Source organism: Herpailurus yagouaroundi, unplaced genomic scaffold, assembly GCF_014898765.1.
Source record: "Herpailurus yagouaroundi ecotype Mexico unplaced genomic scaffold, PumYag 29, whole genome shotgun sequence".
Taxonomy (NCBI): domain Eukaryota; kingdom Metazoa; phylum Chordata; class Mammalia; order Carnivora; family Felidae; genus Herpailurus; species Herpailurus yagouaroundi.
This window is the reverse complement of record NW_024412377.1, coordinates 48,932,836-48,952,780: the sequence shown is the minus strand read 5'-3', so window position 1 is coordinate 48,952,780 and position 19,945 is coordinate 48,932,836.

Genomic DNA, 19,945 nt, shown 5'->3' with positions numbered 1-19,945 from the left:
TTTTTTTTTCCAACGTTTATTTATTTTTGGGACAGAGAGAGACAGAGCATGAACGGGGGAGGGGCAGAGAGAAAGGGAGACACAGAATCGGAAACAGGCTCCAGGCTCTGAGCTATCAGCCCAGAGCCTGACGCGGGGCTCGAACTCATGGACCGCGAGATCGTGACCTGGCTGAAGTCGGACGCTTAACCGACTGCGCCACCCAGGCGCCCCTATTTTTTTTTTTAATTTTTTTTTTAACGTTTATTTATTTTTGGGACAGAGAGAGAGCATGAATGGGGGAGGGGCAGAGAGAGAGGGAGACACAGAATCGGAAACAGGCTCCAGGCTCTGAGCTATCAGCCCAGAGCCTGATATCCAGATATTATCTTATCTGAGCCTCCTGTAAGGTAGGTATCATTACTATCTCCATGGTACAGATGAGAGAAAACTGTACTTAAAAAAATTTTTTTTTGGTTATAAGATAATTTTAGATTTACAGAAGAATTACAAAAATAGCCCAGAAAGTTCCCATATACCTGTCACCAGCTTCCCTTAATGTTAATATTTTGTATAGGAATAGAAGAAGCCATATTTTAAATACTGTGAGAAACTTGCCCCCAAGGTCCCACAACTAGTGGAGTAAACAGAGCTGCCCCCCAGCCTGTCCTCTCCAACATCACTCTCTACCTTCTACACGTGACCTTCTAGCTGGGTCCCAAGGGATGGGTTCTCCCAGCATGTGGCTTCCCCTAACTTTCAGGTGATTTTAAACAAATCACTTACTCTTGAGGAGAAATGGTTTCCTCATCTGTCAAATAAGACAGTCCTTCCAGCTTTCTGTGTGTGTATGTGTGTGTGTGTGTGTGTGTATCATCATGGGGTTGGGGGCAAGGTGGTTAAGGTAGAGTGTAGAAGGGAGCGGGAAATCACAGGTATTGGTAACATTACACATCCGAGTTCAAGGTAATGCACCCAGACCTACCCCTCACCTTGGAGGGATGCGGCATCAGAGTTCAAATGGAGGTGATTACCTCCAAGTCCAGTATAAATTGGAACACAGAGAAGCTGGAAACTGGATGATTGGTCCTGCTAGGAAATGGTAGTTCATTATAGCAGCATCTACACTACCTGAGAGGGAGGATTGAACAAGAAAATTTAACTGGTCTTTTCTCTTAGCTAAGCATTTTTGCTGCTTAGATTTAACGTGTGCTACTAAACAGTGCCCATTTCTGAGGCTGGTGGAAATACGACCCTCAAACTCTCACTGCCTTCAAACCCTGATTGCATTTGTTCCGAGGACATGGAACAAAAGATTTGTGGTCTTTCTTTCTGACCTGGGCTTTTTTAATCACAAGAGCGGACATTTCAGTTATGGTCTCATTGTGCCAGAGCTGAACCCAGATCTTGAGAGGTAGGTACACACATATGTTCCCTAATACGTATATTTCTGGATATGTTTGTGATTTGTGGAGCTGCCAAATTTTGTGGTCCAGGGCAGGGACTCCCTTGCCCTGTGTTCACCCTATGCTTTGAGACAAGGCTTTTCAGAGTTAGGTGAGTTTTATGTTTTAGGGCAGTGGGCTGAGGTGGAGGGAGCTGGGATCTACTGATGGTTCTTCTAAACCCTCTCAGGGCCTCAGGCTCCCCATTTGTTCTAGAAGGAGGCGTGGCTTCCCCAGGGCTGGCATCAGCATCCCGGGAGTGCAGATATAATGAGCCCTATTGAACCGCAGTCTCCCCGCCTGCTGTCCTGACAAAGCCCTTTTCTCCCTGAGCCACAATAGCACTGTCAGGCAGGTAGCAGGGCCTGTAGCATTGTCTCCCCAGAAAAGAACAACAGGGCTCACTGTCTGTCCCAGGCTCGTCTACCAGGGGAGGGCGGTGACTTTGGAAGGGTCTGACCAGCCAGAGACAGATGGGCTCTGTCCTTAGCCAGCCAGGCACTAGTGAACCAGTCACATCTCATTTGGCCAGTTATTCCAGGATGAACAGGAAGACTAATTTACGAAAACCCAAATCCCTAAAAATTTGGACCTTCTAAGTGCATGTCCAAATGTTCTGTTACAGAGCTGCACTGTCCAGTGTGGTAGGCCCCAGCTCCATGTGACTATTGAGAATGTGGAAAGGGGCTAATGTGAAGTAGTCATGAAGTAGACACATAAAACAGACACTGTTAACATTTCGGGACACATAATTGTTTGGCAGGGGAGGCTGTGCTACACACTGTAGGATTTTCGGTAGTATCCTTGGTCTCATGTCAGTTGTATACACTGCTGCCCATCTCCAGGCTCCCCTAGTTGTGACAACCGGTTACCCAAATCTCCCCAGGTTGCACCCCATCCAGATTTCAAAGACTCAGTAAGAAAAAAATGTAAACTATTAATAACTTTTATTATTAGTTACATGTTGAAATGATAATATCTTGGATACATTGGGTTAAATAAAATACGTTATCAAAATTAATTTTCTCTACCTCTTTTTACTTTTTGTAAAGGTGGCTACAAAACGATTTAAAACGTAGTGGCTCACATTATATTTCTGCTGGACATTGTGATTTATAGAGGGCTTGCTATATGTTATATGCATGTTAGTTACCTATATGCATATATGTATATGCATGCTCATTTAATCTTTGCAGCAATTCTGGGAAACAGGTTTTATTATTATCCCCATTTTCCAGATGAGGAATGAAGTTCAGTGGGGTCACTGAGCCTGTAAGTCAAGAAGCCAAGAATCAAACACAGATACACTTTTCAATACTGCATATACTAAGTGCCTTAGGTTTAGTAACATGCCATGACACTTGGGTAGGTCACTTCACCTCCTGGCATCTTACCCCAGGTAGAAGGGTTGGGCAAGATGTAGCTTGTGGTCCTTTCCAACCCTGAAGAGCTGGTCTTCTTGGCAGGGTGGGGAAGGACTGATGGCTGTTGCTTCCTTCAGGCTGACCTGGAATCATGGGAATCTCAAGTGTCGTCATGCAGAAACCGGCCAACTCCTCTTCTTTAGGTGGGTCCCCAGGATGGCTTCTATTCTCATAAAAAGCTTTAATGCCACTAGAAATAATACTTGGAATGGACACAGGTGCACTCAGACTGGCTCTAAGAAGAGCGCCGTGCCCAGGGATGAGTCCAATTGATGCAACTGGCATCAATAATGATTATTAAACAACACACCATTACTGACTTCTTGTGTGTCAAGCACTTTGTAAGCTTTGGCTCACATGGTCATTGCAGTCCCTTACTCTGGGTACCATTTCAGGTCCCATTTTACAGATGAAGGAACTAAAGCTCAGAGAGTGAAGTGACTTTACCAAGGTCACACACCATGGTAAGGACAGAACTTCAAGCTGGGCTTGTGTGTCCCCAGAGCAGCTCTCATAACCAAGGCCCTGGTTTGGGAAGGATAGAGCATTCTTTCCAGTAGTCTTCTTGGCCCTTCTCCATATGGGTAGCTTGGAAGACTGAGGCCATCCAGAAACCACATGGACAGCCATGCCACCTTCTCATCAGCTCTCCTTCAGAGTTAGAGCTGAACTAATCCAACCCTCTTAGTCTGCACGTGGGGAAACTGAGGCCTGAAGAGGGGAAAGGTGCTAACTTGTGGCAGAATCAGAACTTTTATCTCCTACAACACTTTCTTCATGAGCAGAAAAGGCTAAGCCTAGGGAATATAATAAGAGCTATTATTTTTTGGCCACTTTTTAAGGACAAGCCAGGATTTCATATACATTGTCCCATTTGCTCCTCTCAATAAGCCTATGAGTCAGGTGCTGCTATGATTCCTGTTTTATTTTTTTTTTAAATTTTTTTTTCAACGTTTATTTAGTTTTGGGACAGAGAGAGACAGAGCATGAACGGGGGAGGGGCAGAGAGAGAGGGAGACACAGAATTGGAAACAGGCTCCAGGCTCTGAGCCATCAGCCCAGAGCCCGACGCGGGGCTCGAACTCACGGACCGCGAGATCGTGACCTGGCTGAAGTCGGACACTTAACCGACTGCGCCACCCAGGCGCCCCTGATTCCTGTTTTAGAGATGAAAAAATGGAGGCTCAGAAAGGCTAAGTTGTCTGCAGTTAAACAATGGGGCCAAGATAAAACCCAGCATGCTGATTCTAGGGCCATTTCTTGACTGCTCTTCTCAGTCAAGGCTGGTCACACTGTGTTTATGGGATTCCCTCTCAGCGTATGCCTACAGGTGGAAGAGGTTTCAAATTCCTATATAGGGCAGAGCTCCCCATGAAGAATATATGTCGAAGTGCAGCATTGCTTGGCCTTGGTGTGGGTGCGCAGAGAGCCTACTGCACTTAATTCATGGCAAAGAACTGCAGATCTTATCAAAATATAGTTAACATAATAATACTGAAATGAACTATTACTTGCTGCACAACTTCTATGTTGCAGGTTCTTTTCACGTATTTTTTTAATGTTACACCTTGATTTTATTTTTATTTATTTGTTTGTTTATTTATAATGTAATTTATTGTCAAGCTAGCCAACATACAGTGTATACAGTGTGCTCTTGGTTTCAGGGGTAGATTCCTGTGATTCATTGCTTACCTGCAACACCCAGTGCTCATCCCAACAAGTGCCCTCCTCAATGCCCATCACCCATTTTCCCCTTTCCCTCATTCCTCATCAACCCTCAGTTTGTTCTCTGCATTTAAGAGTCTCTTATGGTTTGTCTCCCTCTTTGTTTGAAACTATTTTTTCCCCTTCTCTTCCCCCATGGTCTTCTGTTAAGTTTCTCCAGTTCCACATATGAGTGAAAACATATGGTGTCTGTCTTTCTCTGACTGACTTATTTCATTTAGCATAATACCCTCCAGTTCCATCCACATTGTTGCAAATGACAGAATTTCATTGTTTCTCATTGCAAGTAGAATTCCATTGCACGTATAAAGCACATCTTCTTTTTTTTTTTTAATTTTTTTTCAACGTTTATTTATTTTTGGGACAGAGAGAGACAGAGCATGAACGGGGGAGGGGCAGAGAGAGAGGGAGACACAGAATTGGAAACAGGCTCCAGACTCTGAGCCATCAGCCCAGAGCCCGACGCGGGGCTCAAACTCACGGACCACGAGATCGTGACCTGGCTGAAGTCGGACGCTCAACCGACTGCGCCACCCAGGCGCCCCTAAAGCACATCTTCTTTATACATTCATCAGTTGATGGACATTTGGGCTCTTTCCATAATTTGGCTATTGTTGATAGTGCTGCTATAAACATTGGGGTACAAGTGCCCCTATGCATCAGCACTCCTGTATCCCTTGGGTAAATACCTAGTAATGCAATTGGTGGGTTGTAGGGTAGATCTATTTTTAATTTTTTGAGGAACCTCCACACTGTTTTGCAGAGTGGCTGTACCAGTTTGCATTCCCACCAACAGTGCAAGAGGATTCCCACTTCTCCACATCCTCACCAACATCTGTTGTACAAATTAAGTCTAATCCTCATGGCAGCCCCACGAGGCAATGGAGCTATTGTAGTTTTGCACCTGATGACAGTGAGACACTGGGAGGTTTGGTAATTTGCTCAAGGTCATGCAGATAATAAGTGGCTAGGCTGGGATTTGAGCAGGTCCTCAAAGCTCTACTTCAGTCTCTTCCTCGTTCTCTGCCTTTTGATCCTCTGAGTCACTTCTCAGGCCAGCAACTCAAGGTAGGGGGTGGGGGCAGGGGGACTGTAGTGATGCTTCTCTCCTGTGCCTGTTTGGACCCGCAGCGTTCGGTATGAGGGAATAGGGAGGACAAGGGCACAGAGGGAAAACTGCTTTTAAAGTGGGAAGAGCCAACTTGAAAAGGAAGGACAGACAGCCTCTGTTTTTCCTTTTGAGTTTTAATAAATTGCCCCATCTCAGACTTTGGTATCTGAGAGGTTAGGATTAAAGGGTCAGGTGATGTGAGTTCTAGACCCCATTCTGCCATGAATACACTGGGACCAGAGGCAGGTCCTTCCAATCTGGGTCTCCGTTTCCCCAATATGTGCAATGAAAATGATGGACTAGATCAGTGGTTTTTAAAGCTTTCATTTAGGGGCGCCTGGGTGATTCAGTCAGTTAAGTGTCCAAATTTGGCTCAGGTCATGATCTGAGTCTGAGCCCTGCATCAGGCTCTGTGCTGACAGCTCAGAGCCTGGAGCCTGCTTCGGATTCTGTGTCTCCCTCTCTCTCTGTCCCTTCCCCGCTTGTGCTTGCGCTCTCTCTCCCGAAATAAATAAATAAACTTAAAAAAAAAAAAAAAGTAAAGCTTTTATTTAAAAGCTTATTTTTTTTTAAATTGAGATGGGGTGGGTACCAAACTTTTTTCCCCAACAGAAAGTTACATGGAAGGACAATATAAAAATGTCTCTCAAGAGGTGTTTCTTTCATTGATTCAGGGCAGGAGCCTGGAAACTTGTCACCTTGGCCTCCGTGTTGTCTCCCTGCTGCCCCCTCCCCTGTAGCAGCCCCTGAGACATCCTCCACCCACGATAGGACTTGGAAGATCCAAGGTTGATGGGGGGGGGAGGGGTGGCTGTGTGGCCTCTTGAGCACACAATGTTCGCATCAGTCATTCTTCTCACGGATGCTCCCACAGAACTGGTTTGGGGTTCAGAAGAAAGGCCAGAAGAGGCTCTTGTATGGGGAGGCTGTTGAAGGGATGCCTGTGGGCTCAGGACCCTAGTTCTCCAGGCTCCTTTGTAAGGGTCCTGAGGCACAGTCACACTGTTGCAAGTGGGTCTGAATACTCCTGCATGGTGATACCATCTGTGTCTAAGGGGGAAACTCCCACACACTCCCGAGTGGCACTCCATGTGAGACGGCTGGTAGGAGAGTGTTTTATTTGCAAGCCTGTGACTAGCTCAGCCTCTTTCAGGGCTTCTGGGGAGGAAAAGCAGATTTGGGCTGTATATGGGTCTCAACTTCCCCACACACAATGGTTGTGTGGCCTTAGGCAAATTACTTACTTATCCTGGGTCTCATCTGTCTTATTTGTGAAACAGGGATAATGATGATGACAATGATAATAAAATTACCTCCTACTGAATACTTGCTATGTGCAGATGCTATGTAAGTGCTTCTGTATGCTATAACAGCAGATCTTCACATTACCATATGAGGTAGGTGCTGTATTATCTGTTTTACAGCTACAGAAAGTGAGGCACAGAAAAGTTAGGTGGCTTGCACAAGTTTGCACAGCTCCAGCTATCAAATGGCAGAGCTAAGACACAAACTCTTGTTTATCCAAGCCCAAAGCCAACATTTTCACTTGCAACATTATACTGCCTTAAAAAAAAAATTATTTATCTTGAGAGGGACAGCAAGAACAAGTGGAGAAGAGGCAGAGAGAGGAGGGGGACAGAAAATCTGAAGTGGGTTCTATGTTGACAGCAGAGAACCCGATGTGGGACTTGAACTCATGAACTACGAGATCGTGACCTGAGCCAAAGTCAGATGCTTAGCTGACTAAGCCACCCAGATGCCCTTGTCTTCTTAAATTAAACTTACCTCGAAGGTCTGTTTTGAGAATCACAAAAGACAACCTAAGTCATAATCCCAGAGCTGATGTGTTGTAGGTGCTCAGTAAGTGGGTTCATCTCCTGCTAAATGCCCCAAAGCTTCTCTACCAGCCTGAAGGAGTTGGTGAGTGTCTGTCTATAAGTCGCTCTCTTCCCACCTAGTACAAGTAGGGAAAGGAAAGAGAATTCTACCTTTCAGGAAAAATTACTTTTCTCCTGCAAAAATCTTCTTTAATGAGTGTGTCCCAAACTGTGATCCATGAAACACCACTCCACATTGTCTCGTATTCAATAAACTTTGGGAAATGCCACATTCTCAACCCTCCTCTTGGAGATACTCATTGCATATTGACATGTTAAAGGCACTGAGAAGTCTTGCTGTAAAGAATCCTGCTCAATTTAGTTTAACCCATAGTGTTCCAAATCCCACTGATCATAGAATTCCCATGCCCCACCCCACATAACACCTGTTAACATCTAGTTCTAAAGAACACACTTGGGAAGGAAGCTGATTCTTTTCCATTTGTGCAGATAAGGTAACTGAAGACCAGAGACCTTATGTGGATTATCCAAAATCATACAGCTATAAGGGTAGAAGCCTTATTCTCAAACTCCCCACTGAGGCACAGGCAAGGTAGAGTAGTGGTTAAAAGGAGAACCTGGAGTTGGGCAGACTGGGCTTATTCCCTGCCTCTACCATTCCCTAGTCAAGTGTCCTTGAGCAGGTTACTTAACCTCCCTGGGCCTCAATTTCCTCATCAGCATATGGGGACAACATGGCATAGACCTCATCAGGCAAATTGGGGGATTCAGTGGATTAATACAAGAAAAGCATCTGGCATAAAGCAGGTAGTTAATTACCACTGTTCCTACTAGAGTTTGCATAAATTGAGGTCTCCCGAATGTTCATTGCACTGTAGGTGGGGTCTGCTACTTTAGAGAGACTGTTTCTGGCTGCCAGGACTCACCAGGGCCTTGCAGGAGGGAGGCCAGGGATTGCAGCTCTTGGGAGCCCCTTCTCCAGCCCAAGTTCCCAGAAGGTGTGTGTTGGGGTGGGGGGTGTTCCTACCCACCTTCCCCTGAGGACAGTCCTCTTAGTGCTGCCCAACCCAACAGTCTCCACATGTCTGCCTTCTCTCCCTGTCTCATGTCTAAGCTCAGAGGAATCCTTGCTGGAATTGTCAGTTTGCAAAGCTAAGACAGGTCCAGGAAGAAAAGCTGGGGTAAGCAGCAAGCTTCGTGCAACGGACACCAGCTTTTGAGCCAGACGATCCTTTTGAGTCAGGCTCTGACCCTTTCTACTTTCATGATTTTAGCCACTTAACCCCTCTCAGACTGCATTTCTTCATTTGTAACATGGAGATAATAAGGGTGCCTACTTTCTGACTCTGCTGTGAGGTAGCAAGTAGTGATAACTAATGTTTGATAGATGCTTGCTACATATCAGGCACTGTTCTTGCAGCCTGGGATAACTAATGTCATAATAGACAAGGTCCTGCTCTCATGGAGCTTCCATTCCAGAAGGGCTAGACTTGCTGCAAACAAGCAAACAAATAAATAATGAATCAGAGTATAATAATCAATATAAAGAAAATAAAGTAGAGTAAGGGGCAGAGAATGATTGATAAAATGGTTGGGGAACGCTTTACTGAGGTGGTGATATTTAAACTGAGATCCAATTGACAAAGAGTGAACCATTAAAAAATCTGGGGGTCGGGGCGCCTGGGTGGCACAGTCGGTTAAGCGTCCGACTTCAGCCAGGTCACGATCTCGTGGTCCGTGAATTCGAGCCCCGCGTCGGGCTCTGGGCTGATGGCTCGGAGCCTGGAGCCTATTTCTGATTCTGTGTCTCCCTCTCTCTCTGCCCCTCCCCCGTTCATGCTCTGTCTCTCTCTGTCCCAAAAATAAATAAAAAACGTTGAAAAAAAATTAAAAAAAAAAATCTGGGGGAAGAGCCTTTCAGAGAGGGGTAACAGCTAGTGCAAAGGCCCAGAGGTGCAAGCAAGCTTGGCTTGTTTGAGGGACAGAAGGAAAGCCCTTTTGATGAGGAGGGGGGAGTGATACATGATGAAATCATCCACTCCTGGTATATACCCAAGAGAAGTGAAAACACAAAAACTTGTCCCACAAAACTTGCTCCACAAAAACTTGTACACAGATGTTCATAGCAGCATTATTCACAATGTCCCCAAAGTGGAAACACCCTATATGTCCACCAACTGATAGACAGACACAGTTTGGCACATTCATTCAGTGGAGTATTATTTGGCCATAAAGAGGAATAAGGTCATTAATCATTCTACAACATACATGAACTTCGAAAACATTATGCTCAAACAGGTCAGACATAAAAGGCCACATAAGATATGAAAGATCCAGAATGGGTAAATCTATAGAAGCAAAAAGTATATTAATGGCTTCCAGAGGCTGGAGTGGTGGGGACTGGGGGAGGGGTGGGGGTGGGGAGACAGAAATGTTGAGTGATTGTTAATGGATATGGGGTTTCTTTTTGGTGTGATGAAAATGTTCTAGAATTAGATGATTGTCACACAACTTTGTGAGTATAAGAAAAACTGCTAAATTGTATACTTGTAAAGGATGAATTTTATGGCAAATGGATTGTATCTCAATTTTCTAAAAAATCAGAAGTCTGGATAGGGGCTAGCTTGAAGCTACACTTGAGTTTAGGGTTGGTACTGCTGTTAAGCCCATTATTACAGAGGAGGGTCTTAACACATCCTGAAAGAGTACACAACTGGCCCAGGGCAACACAGCTACAACATGGCCAACCTGCTACTCACACCTCAGCTTTCTGGTTCAGATCCCAGTCTTTTATGTAAAGCTTTTGCATAGCCCAAGGCCTGGTAACATCCTATAAGCACTCAATATAGGCAACTGATGAATATATTTAGGGGCTGAGGTTTCAGTTTCCAAATTCTTGCCACTCCAGGGCTCTCATTGCTGGCCTCCACTTACTGAGCCGCACCTCTCCTGTCTCCTTCCAAGAGAAAGACCAATGACCAGGAGACTTGGCTTGTCCCCGTGGGCAGATCCATCGCAGTGGGCACCCAGGCCTCCGCCTCGGCTGCCTGTTAACTTTCTGCCAACACAGTCACACTGGAAATTCTGGTTTGTGAGCCGGGACTGGATGAAGAGCCCCAAAGGAATCCAGAGCGTGGGTTAAGGTTTCTTCACTGCTTGTAAGGGGTCGGGGGTCGGAGGCTAAGTTACCCCTCCACCAGAGGACCTTTGCCCCATGGGGTGGGGATGGGGATGGGGGCTGGGGGTTGGGGCGTGGGCAGAGCTACTCGCCTCCGGATTGGCTGCAGACCAAGGCGCTGGGCCAATAAAAAGCCACGCCTTTTTTTTTTTTTTTTCCCAGTTGAGCTAAAGATCTACTGGTGATAATTACCTGCATTTAGTTCTACAAAGAAATATGTAGATGTTTGTTTTTCGATCAGTCCAATAAATATGTGCCTCTCCATTTCGTGTCCTGCGTTCCCGGAAAACCTGGTCTGTACAGAGTGGTCGGACCTTTAGTCACACACCCTAGCAGAACCACGAGTGAGTGGTCCTCATTTTAGGGAAGGTTCTGACTGGTGATTTTTAACTTTGTAAAGGCCCCCACATCCCTTTAAGAATCTGACAAAAATTGTGAACACTTGCCCCAGAAAGACGCCCCCACCTATCTATACATACTCTTCACTGAATTTCACGGGGACTCAGGTTAATAACACTTAGCTTTTGGCTAAAGGGGGAAAAACCCTAAATTTTTTAATTGTACACTTTTATTGAGGCTGCCCTTCATAAAGAATAGTGCGCAAATGCTAAAATGTTGTGTGAAGATCAATGGATTTTTACATGTGCGTGCAACCTCGAAGCTGTCATCCAGATACCACGTAGAACGTTTCCAGCCTTCACAATGACCCAGGGAAATTTTGCCAAGACTCTCTGGAGTTCTTCACGATACCTTTCCTAACCAAGGCAGAGATAACTGCTCTCAATGTTACCACCATCGCGGACACACAATGTGGTCACACCTATTGCTTTGTATGGGAGCTATTTGTTTAGGTGGCCATCTCTCATACCACACGCAGGCAACTTGGAAACAGTCTTGTTTTATTAATTCTGGCACCCCCAATGCTGATGACATGAGGCGCCGAGACACGCAAGATGGGCACGCTGAACTAAACTGACGTCCCAGGGCTCCTGGGTATATCGGTTGGTTAAACCCCCGATTGTTGATTTTGGTTCAAGTCATGATCTCGCGGTGGTGGGATTGTGCCCGGCGTCAGGCTCTATGCTACATGGAGCCTGCTCAAGGTTTTCTTTCTCTTTCCCTCTGCCCCTCTCCCCTGCTCTCTCTCTCTTTAAAAAAAAAAAAAAAAAAAAAAAAAAAGTCAAAAGATAAATTGAAGTCCTTTCTCTGGCTCTTAATGCCTTCTCTGATTAAGTCAGTCTTACTAATAATCACAGCTTCAAGTCTTTGAGTGCTAATCCCTGTGCTGCACTTAACATACCTAACTTAACCTCTCACATCAGCTCTATGAGGTTATTGGTACTAACATTGCACACAGAGGTTTACTTAGGTTAAGACCAAGACCACAAAGTTGGTCAGTGGAAGCACTGGAATGCAACCCCGGGCCTGTGTGACACCAAGGCTCCACCATTGTATACTAACTTTCCTTTTAGCTCCAGTAGCAGGAGAGGGTAGGGGCAGGAGGGGGATGGCAGTCGAAGTTACAGGAAGGGGACATTGATTAGTGCTCTCTCTTATACATCCTGATCCTAACTTCCTAAGGATGACCTCAGAGCTGTGACCCTGCTCCCACCCCCTTCTTTTTTGCTCAAAGTGCTGAGTTTCAATTGACATGTGTGTCGTTTTTTTTTTTTTTCTTGAAAGATTTTATTTTTAAAAGTACTCTCTACACCCAATGTGGGGCTTGAACTTACAACCCTGAGGTCAAGAGTTGCATGTTCTACTGACTGAGCCAGCCAGGCACCCCACCCCTAAATGTATGGTTTTAAATTGTACAACTCATAATAACTTTTAATTTAAAAAAAATTGCAGTTCAGAAGGGTATAAAATAAAGGATAAAAGTCCATTGGCTATTCTTTTTTCTTTCTTTACAAATTTTTAAAAAAATGTTTATTTTTGAGAAGGAGAGAGAGACAGAACATGGGGAGGGGAGGGCAGAGAGAGAGGGAGACACAGAGTCCGATTCAGGACCCAGGCTCTGAGCTGTCAGCACAACGCCTGACACGGGGCTCGAACTCACAAGCCATGAGCACATGATCTGAACCAAAGTCCCACGCTTAACAGACTGAGCCACCCAGGTGCCCCCCTCTGGCTGTTCTGTAGTCAAGAGGCAGTCACCACCACTAACAGATTCTTCAGCATCTATCCAGAAATGACACACACATACTCACAAACCCTTTTTAAAAAGGGGATCACATTATACAGATTGGATTTCAAGTTTCTGTTTTCACCTTACAATGTATCTGGCAGACTTTTCCTTATTAGTATATATGAATGTACTTTATTATTTTTAAAATGCGGCTTTCTAGAATTTCCTAATATATGAATATTTCATAACTTACTTAGTTACATTTTTACTGATTATCAGTAGGACAGGTTGCTTTCAGGTTTCAGTATTATAAACTCTGCTATAATAGACTTTCTTGAACATGGGGTTTTACACATGTGACAGCTACACCTGTAGGAGAAATTCTGGAAGTGAAATTGCTGGGGCAAAGGTTTGATTATTTAAAATGTTTCCTCCTGGGGCGCCTGGGTGGTTCAGTCGGTTAAGCATCGGACTTCGGCTCAGGTCATGATCTCGGAGTTCGTGAGTTTGAGCCCCGTGTCGGGCTCTGTGCTAACAAATCAGAGCCTGGAGCCTGCTTCAGATTCTGTGTCTCCCTCTCTCTCTGCTCCTCCCCTGCTCATGTTCTCTCTCTGTCTCAAAAATAAATAATAAAAGTGTTAAAAAAATTTAAATAAAATAAAATGTTTCCTCCCAAAGGGCTTGTGCTAGGCTGAATATTAATTTACCCCTCCTCCCATAGCCACATCTAATCTCTGGAATCTGTGAATTTGTTACCTTACATCATAAAAGGGACTTTACAGATGTGATTAAGAATCTTGAGGTGGGCAGATTATACTGGATTATCCGAGTAGGCCCGATGCAATTACTAGAGTCCTTTTAAGAGGGTGCAGGGGGGGTAGAGTCCCAGGAGAAGGGCATGTGAGGAGGGAAGCAGAGACCGAAGTGATGTGGCTATGAGCTGCAGCCTCTAGAAGCTGCAAGAGGCAAGGACTGTTCTCTGCGGTCTCCAGGTAGAACTGGCTCTGCTGACATCTTGACTTGAGCCTAGTGACCATGCTGGAAGACGTTGGTCTTCTGAGGTCTGTAATTGTAAGATAACACATTTATATTGCTTTAAGCCATTAAATTGGTGGTAATCTGCTAAAGCAGCAATATGAGACTAATACAGGGCTGCATCCTCTTAGGCCAGAAGTTGTTAACCTGTTTAGATTCCTTTGAGAGGTTGAGGCTATCTATGAACCACTCTCTCTGAGAAGGAAAATAAAATGCACCTAGATGTGTGTCTACTATTTCAGGGCAACCATGAACCCCCAAAGCTTGTCCCTGAACTTCCTGAGGTTAGAGCAGTCCTTATAGAACCTCAGCATCCTCTTCTCTTGCCGGTTCCCCCAAGGCAGGCGGAGATTCCCATCTGTGGTCTCAGTTTGGAAAACATCAGATTGTTGGGGCAGGAGGAGTCCTTAGAGGTCATCTGGGGTATCATACTCATTTTAAAGATGGAGAAAATGAGGCCCGAGGTAGAAAAACTAAGACTAGACCCAGGTCTCATGATACCTGGTCCTATGTACTCTTTGGTCTGCCTATTCTTTGTCAGCAAGGGAGGAGGAAGTATGGGAGGCATTCCTGGGCTTAGCTGGGGTGTTGGGAACACTTCAAGTTGCAGGTGAGGACAGTTAACTAATCAACCTCAGACAGTAAAGGCCTCCCAAAGGCTGGCCTTCCCCTCTGTTGGGGTGGGAAATGGTCAATTCAGGGACCCCTGGCCACAGGCTCCAGGTCCTATGAATTAATTCTGGGTGTCTTTAAGCGAATGGGCCTTTCAAAAAAGGGCTGGGATGGGAAAATAGGTCCTGCCTTCCCCCCTTTGGTTTTTAGGAATAACCCAATCTGATTTCCTGGCTTCATGATTTCTGGGATAGTATCCTTCAACTGATTTTTTTTTCTCCCTCCTCTAGGTTTTTCGTTCTTGGATCTGTTGGAAAATAACGTTGGACTGAGTGAGGAGAAGGGGTAATGAGATCTTCCAAGATATGCTTTGACCTTCCCTGGGGAGTCCTGAGTGGAAACCCAGGTTGGAGACAAGGAAATAGGGCCCTGGCTACAGAGGAAAAAATGAATGACCCTGGCTGGCTGAGCCCTCTTTTCTGAATCAGTGCCAGTCACTGAGCACTGACAATGTGCCAGGCGCTGTGCTCCCACTAACCACAGGGGACATGTTTCAAGACCCCCAGTGGATGCCTGAAACCACCGGTAGTACCGAACCCTGTATCTACATATATACACTATGTTTTCTCCTAGTACATACCTATGATAATGTTTAATTTATAAATCAAACAGTAAGAGATTAACAATAATTAAATGTAACAATTATAACAATACACTATAATAAATATGGATGTGATCTCTCTCTCTCTCAAAATACCTTCTTGTATTGTACATACCCTTCTTCTTGTGATGATGTGAGATGATAACGTGCCTATGTGATGAGATGAAGTGGGGTGAATGACATAGGCACTGTGGGGTAGTGTTAGGCTCCTACTGACCTCCTGACAATCGTTTGCTTCCAGACCATAGTTGACCACAGGTAGCTGAAACCATGGAAAACAAAATGGCAGATAAGGGGGAAATACTGTAATATTATTCTATCCTTGCAACAACCACAGAAGTAGGTATTACCATTGTTACTATTCTTAATCCATAGGGAACCTAATATTTAGAGAGATTAAGAATCTGCTAGTTCCTGGCAGAGCTGGGTTTTCAACTACTGAGCTTTTTTTTTTTTTTTTAATGTTTATATGATTTTTGAGAGACAGAGAGAGAGTAAATGAGGAAAGGACAGAGAAAAGAGAAGGAGACAGAAAATCCCAAGCAGGCTGTGCTCTGTCAGCACAGAGCCTGATGTGGGGTTCGAACTCATGAACTGTGAGATCATGACCTGAGCTGAAATCAAAAGTCAGACAGTTGGGCGCCTGGGTGGCGCAGTCGGTTAAGCGTCCGACTTCAGCCAGGTCACCATCTCGCGGTCCGTGAGTTCGAGCCCCGCGTCGGGCTCTGGGCTGATGGCTCAGAGCCTGGAGCCTGTTTCCGGTTCTGTGTCTCCCTCTCTCTCTGCTCCTCCCCCGTTCATGCTCTGTCTCTCTCTGTCCCAAAAATAAATAAACGTTGAAAAAAAAAAAATTTAAAAGTCAGACACTTAACCGACTGAGCCGCCCAGGCACCCCTCAACAACCAAAACTTAACCAGTTAGTCTCTTTCATCCTCATTTTTGGCTGAGAAGGGAGAAAGAGGCAGAAAATTACCACCAGCAGGTTCTGCATGCAGGCTATGCCCTATGCCTCATGCCCATCCACTACTCTGTTTCTTTCTTGTGTTTGTCCCTGTCCCCCCTGCTTCTAGTCCACCTCCACAGTCAACGCTACCACCCTGTATAGGACAATTATAATGCTTACCGCCCACACCAGACAATTAGTGCTTTATTCTCTTCCGTTTTACCGTAGCTGCTGTCTTAAGGCGGGCTAACTTGTTGACACCGATTACATGGCAAGCTTTTCTGAGGGGGCAGGGGAATTGAGTCATTCATCAAAGATGCCACACGTTCAATGTGTCTGTCGCCTGCTGTGAAAAGCACAGGCACCGTGAGGGTGAGCAAGACTGACTCAATCCCCCCACTCATGGACCGTATTCATTAAATGGTCACGCAGTTCGCTTTGAATCACAGTTTTGATAAATGGCAAGAAGGTCAAGTACAGAATGCACAGAGAGTATCTAACAGAGCACCTGGGACTTAGGTTTCCAAGAGGAAGGGCATGTGAAGCCAGACTTGAAGGATGACAGAGAGCCTTAGTTTGGGAAGACAGGGAGGTGGGGTGGGGAAGGGGCAAGTATTCCTGGCAGGCAGGGGCAGTGTGAGCATCGGGAGGACAAGGGAGAGCCTGAGTCCAGGATGAACTGAAAAAGGCCAGTGGTGTGGTTGTTTAACTTCTACCGTTTTCTGAATCTGAGTCCTCACGTATAAAATGGGAATGCTGATTAAATGAGAGTATGTGGTAGCCAGGGATGGGTGCACCCTAGGCCGTCCTGCCGAGAGCCAACCCCTTGCCCAGGGCAGCCACCTACGAGTCCAGCTCAGGGTCTGGCTCCTTGGCAGAAAGTGTTTGAGAAAAGCCTCAAGCCCCAATGAGGAGGCTCTTTGATTTCCCCCTTTTTCGTTGGTCTGAAACTCCAGAAGGCAGAAATCCCTGGGTTTTATTCTGACTAATGAAGGCGGAGCTTAAGGCCTGCATATTTTTAGCTCTGATAGCATCTCACAGCATATTTTCCCAGGGAAACCCTCCACTCTCCCCATTCTGCCGGAAGCTCTAGTGAGACAGTGCCACATCTGGGAGCGAGGGGGTGGGCTGAGAGGGGAGTGGACCGAGGAAATCAGGGTAAATCAAACCAGATGGGGCTGTGGGGACTGGTTTGGGGGGCTGGTTATTCTCCTCCTTGCCTAGAGGGAAGCGAATGGGTCTTTGTCCCTTTCTCCCTCCGTCTTTATTCACATTAGGCGAACTGAAGGGAGAGTCAGAGCTGACCGCCTCCAACCATCTGCAGGGTCTGGGTCAAAAGCGCCAAATATCATATGTCTCTAAATAATTAAAAGTTCTAAATCACACTATTGAACTATTAGAAAATATGCTCTCTCTTTCTAACGATGAAATATACTTTTATAACACAAAAGAAGTTATATGTCACATCGTGGGTTTTATACGACTGGAAGCTGGCAAAACTATCAAAGATGACTGCATTAATTATCATTTGCATATTCCTGGGTGTTTTGTTGTTGGGCCAATGATGTGTGAACGGATAAAACAAATAGGTCATCCATAAGTCAATATGGATTTATGCTAGAAATTTTATCTTTCTTGCCTTCATTTTAGCAACATTATACGTTATGATCAAGATCCCCACCACCGGGCTTTCTTGAGATATAATTGACAAATAAAAATTGTATATATTTAAGGTGTACAATGTGATGTGTGGATACATGTGTACACTGTGAAGTAATTGTCACAACCAAGTTAATTGACTCATTCATCACCTCACATAGTTACCTTTCCATTTTTGGTGTGGCGAGAACACTATGATCAAGATTTTCAAATTAGACCACCTTTCTTAAGTCACTGTAACTCTTTGTTTTTTTATTAATTTCAACTTGAAGAAATTCTGCTCTGATAAGGGGTGGCACCTGAAATCATCAATGGGATTTTTTTAGGGTGTGGCTTCTTTTATTTTTTTTAAGTTTATTTATTTATTTGAGAGAGAGAGAGAGAGAGAGAGAGAGAGAGAACGCACACAGGAAGAGGGGCACAGGGAGAGAGGGAATCCCAAGCAGGCTCCACACAGCTAGTGGAGAGCCTGATGCAGGGCTCAAACCCACAGACCTGGGATTGTGACCTGAGCCAAGCAAAGTTGGAAGCTTAACCGACTGATCAGGGGCACCATCCAGGTGCCCCCATCAGTAGGATTTTTAAAGCAATACTTAGATGAAAAATTAGGCCAGGTATTTTACATATTACATTCAACTACTGTAAATAGGGGGTCACCTATAATTATTGTAACAGAAAATATTGCAAAACATTTTCATTTTATTATATAAATTTTATTATATAAGTGTTCCTTATGAAATGATTTTCACTGTCTCTTAAAGCAACTTCTGGAGCATATAGTATTTCTGTTATTTCAAGTTTTTCAGTTCTGGGATATTATAAGGAAACCTCCCTAAAAGCAGTATGTGGGTCAGTTTGTTCTGATCTTCCTCAGGACTATACTCTGACCTATAATGGCCAAAAAATAGTTTGTAAACAAGTTAGTTTGACATTATTTGCATGTGAATCTTCTTAATCATGCAAAATATTTTTTGTTTCACTGTTTTCATTTCTTTATATTTCATTGGAATGGCATTTTTTGTTGCATTCTTCACATGCATTTTCATTTAGGGAAGCCAATTTCTCTAAAATTTATAAAAATATATTTTAGTCCCCTTGAAGCAAATTCAACAAACCTAGATGCCTTTTTTTTTTGTAATGTTAACAATAGTAAGCAATTGTTCAGACCAAATAACTATAGATAGTAAATTCACAATGAATTTTATTTTCCCTTAAGAACACGATTCACTCTTTGAGGATCTTCTGGGCCTTTATGTAAAGTTTTAGTGCATCTTTTACCTTTGTCTAAACTAAATCCAATTACTTTAATAGCATTTTGTCAGCAGTTCCATTGAGTGTCTGCGAGTGGTTTATAATGTGAAATCTGATATGTGTTTCGTCAAATATTCTAGCTTTGAACAACAGCTCCATAAACTAGTGTACGTAATCTTTTTTGTTTCAAAAAAGGGGACATCATCAGAGGCATAGTTGTAGCCATGTTCTCTAGTAATAAATTCAAGCTGTGTGTGTTCATATATGTGGCACAAAAATGCTCCTGGATTTTTGGTTAAAATTGCCATTCTCATTGGCTTGCCCTCTTTCCTCACCTAGGGGCCTCAAGCTTCCCCACTTTCCAAGCAGGACGCATCCCTGGTATCAGTGGCAGCACAATGCACAAAACTTTATTACACTTGTAGGCTTCTGCGTTTTAGGACATGGGCAAACAATGAGGGAAATGTTCTCCTGAGGCCTGAAAGGCATTGGGCACACAGTGGATGTTTAGGGTTACCAGTGCTGAAGCAGGCTGAGTATCAGATTGTCAGTGACACAGATGCATGATGCATGAATCTACTCAATAAATGCATCGTTTTGTAGGACTTTGGCATTCAGGGCCTGGTCAAGTGTAGAGCTAGGGACAGTGGCATGTTTAACCTAATTTAAGCCATTAAGGGTCAGGGCCTTTTCTTGGCCAATATTTGATGTTGGTAGATTCTTTCCCTTCAATCTCTTGGTGCATCTCCTTGTGTTCAGATTCTCATTTTTCAAGTTTAGGGAGATATGGAACCTCTTCCATGAAGTCCTCCCTGATATTGCCCTTACCCTTTCCATCTTAGCCCCAGCTGGAAAAACACTCTCTTTCCTCTGATCTTGAGAAATATTTGTTGTGCCTGTCTCTCGAGATCCCTTAGGATAGAAGTGCTGTGAAGTATATTGTTATATGCTTAGGG